General features: G+C 39.2%; 1 non-coding gene across 1 annotated transcript; it reads left to right on the plus strand.

The window, feature by feature from the left end:
- The first annotated feature begins 2,348 nt into the window (after nucleotides 1–2,348).
- On the plus strand, nucleotides 2,349–2,455 carry LOC131244666 (small nucleolar RNA R71). Its single transcript, XR_009170446.1, has one exon. It is a non-coding gene; the product is annotated as a small nucleolar RNA R71 (small nucleolar RNA).
- Nucleotides 2,456–4,151: the final 1,696 nt, after the last annotated feature.

The raw sequence follows: 4,151 nt of genomic DNA on the forward strand, positions 1-4,151 counted from the left end.
AGGAATGACCAGCTAACCTTTCCAGGATCTGATCAATGAATGGTAAAGGAAAATAGTCTTTCCTTGTGACGGTATTCAACTTCCTGTAGTCAATGCACATTCTCCAACCAGTAGTGACTCTAGTTGGCACGAGTTCATTATTAGCATTGGCTACGATGGTGATTCCGGACTTCTTAGGGACCACTTGAGTTGGACTCACCCATTGACTATCAGATATAGGGTATATAATACCCACGTCCAATAGTTTAAGAACCTCAGCTTTAACCACTTCCTTCATGTTTGGATTTAGTCTACGTTGTGGTTACCGAGTGGTTTTTGCATTATCCTCAAGATATATGCGGTGAGTACAAATCGAGGAATCGATTCCCTTGAGGTCCGCTATCGTCCATCCCAGGGCTCCTTTATGCTCAATGAGAGTAGATATAAGCATACTCTCCTGTTCTTTCTCCAAGTGGGCAGAGATCACCTCCGGGTATGTCTCATCTTGACCTAAATAGGCATATTTCAAATTAGAGGGCAAAGGTTTTAGGTCAAGCTTCGGCGGCTTGAGGTTAGACGGTAGAGGCACTACATTGGTTTGTGGCAATTCCTCAAATTGTAGCCTCCACCGGTTAACTTCAAGTACCGGTGCAGTATCAAGCAAGGCGCACGTCTCCCTAATCATGTCATCATCAAAGTCATGGGAGTGGGCCAGACACGTCTCTAGATGGTTGGAGGATAAGGTTAGAGGTGTCGTATCTTCCACGAAAGAGTCAATCATGTTAATGTCGTGGAAATCGTCATCCTCCTCTAAGTTTTTGCCGTTATTGAAAAAGATGTTTGACTCCAATGTCATATTCCCAAAAGACATAGTCATGACACCATTCCTGCAATTGATAATTGCATTTGAAGTGGCAAGGAATGGGCGACCAAGAATGACAGGGATTTGAGTGCTTATGTTATTGATGGGTTCGGTGTCTAGGATGATAAAATCTACAGGGTAGTAAAATCTATCAACTTGGACCAACACATCCTCGATTATCCCTCTTGGTACACGAACAGAGCGATCAGCAAGTTGTAGTGTGGTTAGGGTGGGTTTTAATTCACCTAAACCTAACTGTTTGTATACCGCGTAGGGAATCAGATTGACGCTCGCTCCTAAATCAAGAAGTGCATGATCAATTCGATGGTCCCCAATTACACATGATATGGTTGGGCTACCGGGATCCTTGAATTTCTGCGGCATGTCTTGCTTCAGGATGACACTCACTTTCTCAGTCAAGAAGATTTTCTTTTGAATACTTTGCCGTCTTTTGGTCGTGCATAAGTCTTTCAGGAATTTGGCATATGAAGGTATCTGTTTCATGATATCTAGTAGAGGAATGTTGACTTTCACTTGTTTCAACACCTCTAGGATATCCTGAGAGTTAGAGAGAGGTTTTGGTGAAATCAACCGTTGGGGGAATGGAGCAACTGGCTTCTCTAGAAGTTTCGGTTCTAATTTTTGTGGAGCATCACTGGATCCATCATTGTTGTCCTCTTCTAGTTCTTGAGGCTTTTCGGGCCTAACCGGAAGAGTTTTATCAATGATCTTTCCACTCCTAAGAGTGGTGATGGATTTAGCATGCCCCATCTGATTTGAAGAGCTAGGATCGTTAATCTTGTACTGCGGTTTAGGATTGGGGAGAGGTTGTGCAGGAAGCATCCTCTTTTCTATAACTGTCATACGAGAATCTATCTTTTGCATAAAATCTGTAATTCCCCTCTTTGCCTGAGCCAGCTCTTGTATAGAATTTTGAACCGGTTCCTCTTGAGGTTTCACTTGATTTGGATTTTAATTAAAGAACCCTGGAGGAGTAGCCATTTGTCCATTCCTCCAACTAAAGTTTGGATGATTTTTCCAACCAGGATTGTACGTATTGGAGTTAGGTCCAGTAAAAGGTCTTTGATAGTTGTTTACGGCATTGGCTTGTTCATTCAACACTCCTCGAAAGGCGGGTATTGTAGGACAATTTTCAGTTGTATGAATGTTGCAATCACAGATGCCGCAAACAATTTCATTAACCTTATCCTTCTTTCCTTCCATGGCCTCAACTTTCCTTATGAGCGTAGTCACTTTACACTTGAGATCATCCTCTTCTTTCAAGAGATATAATCCACCTTTCTCCTTTAATTGAGTCGGCCTCGACGTGGTGTTCGACTTTGGGTAATAGTCCCAAGATTGTGTTTTTTCAGCCAAACTGTCGAGGTAGTCCCATACCTCGTCGACATCTTTATTAATGAACTCTCCATTACACATTGTCTCGACCATTTGGCGCATGGAAGATGTCAGTACATCGTAGAAAAAATTTGTAACGCGCCACGTTTCAAATCCGTGTTGTGGGCATGAACTGACCAAATCTTTGAACCTTTCCCAACATTGGAAGAATGTTTCATCTTCCTTTTGGGCAAAGTTCATGATCGCTTTTCTGAGGGTAATCATTTTATGATGTGGGAAGAATTTTTTTATGAATTCCCTCTGCATGTCGTTCCATGTGCCCATGGATCTAGGACGCAGTGAATGTAACCACGTCTTAGCTTTCTCTTTTAAGGAAAAAGGAAAGAGTTTCAGCCTAATTGTATCCTCAGATACATTAGGAAAACATAATGTAGCTATAATCTCATCGAACTCTTTCAAATGTAAATATGGACTTTCTGATTCAAGACCATGGAATTTAGGAAGGAGTTGGATAACTCCTGGCTTGATGTCCATTTGTCCTGTGTTTTCAGGAAAAATCATGCATGAGGGCGTACTCACTCCCACCGGTTGTAGATAATCTCGTAAAGTACGAGGCGGGGGTGTCTGTTGCACCTCATTTTCATCTTGGGTATCCTTCACCCTAGGTGGAAGTAGAGGAGGTTGGTCTTCAGCCATAACTTCAGTTAACTCAGGGAATTTCGAGTGGTGTCTAGTCCTGCAATGGATAGTCAACCCCTCAACCAATCCTCCTTCAGTCAAGAGACGTCGAATGTCGTCACGGGCCCACTTAGGCATGAAACACTCGCAGCCCTCAATTAAAAACCTAATCTTAAGAAAGGAAAAGAAACTCTAGAAAGAAAGAGAGAGTTGGAAAGAAATTACCAAATTGGAGTCCTAAGTTAAAGACCTGCAAAATAAAACAAAATAAGTTAGATTCTAAAAAAGAGAAGAACAATCCTTTAAAAGAAAAATAGCAGTAAACTGATTTCTAAAAGAAGGAATTCCTAAAAGAAAGTAGAAATTTCTAAAATAAATTTAGGAATGACCTAAACTAGAAAGTAAATTACTAAAAGAGAACTGAAAAAATAGAAAGTAGGGAAGGAGCTTACCGAATTAGAAATTTCTATCTTAAGGGCCTACAAAATAGGAAGGTTAATTTCTGAACAAAAATTCTAAAAATAAATGAGGAACCAAAATTAGATTCTAAAGGAGTTAAAATTAGAAAGTTACCAAAAATCAAACTAGAAAGTAAATTCCTAAAAAGGGAAATAACTAACCTAGTTCTAAAAACAAAATAGGAAAATTTTCAAAAATAAACTATTTCCTACAAATAGGAGAATACTAGAATTAGAAGATTTCTAAAATTTAAACCCTAATTTTAAAAGTGGAAAAAGTAGAGAAATTAGGAAGGAATTACCAATTTAGGAACTTATGTCAGGATCCTACAAAATATGGAAAAAAGTTAGTTTCTAAAAATAAAATAAAATAAAAACCTTTAGCCTAAAGTTAGTAAAATCCTAATCCTAACCAAATTCTAAAACTAATTAATTTCAGAAAATCGCAACCGTCAGTCCCCGGCAACGGCGCCAAAAACTTGTTCACTCCCCAAGTATAGGGTTGTGATGTAGTAATAAACTCGGTAAGACCGAGGTCGAATCCACAGGGACTGAAACTTGTACGTGATCTGGAACTCAATAGATCTAGAACTAGCAAAAGATGTAATCTCAATCAAATAGAATTTAGGGAATAATTGTGGAATAATTATCTAAAACTTAAGTATTTCAGAAGAAGGAAACTAGGGATTCAGAGGATCCACTTGTAGGGATCAAGGAGATCTTATGCCTGCATCAAGAATTATTGAATTTAGTGAACTGCCATTGATATAGGTTTTCAAGAGATGAAAGGTATATGAATTAGAATGGATTCCATCATC

The sequence above is a fragment of the Magnolia sinica genome, chromosome 4 (genome assembly GCF_029962835.1).
Source record: "Magnolia sinica isolate HGM2019 chromosome 4, MsV1, whole genome shotgun sequence".
Classification (NCBI taxonomy): domain Eukaryota; kingdom Viridiplantae; phylum Streptophyta; class Magnoliopsida; order Magnoliales; family Magnoliaceae; genus Magnolia; species Magnolia sinica.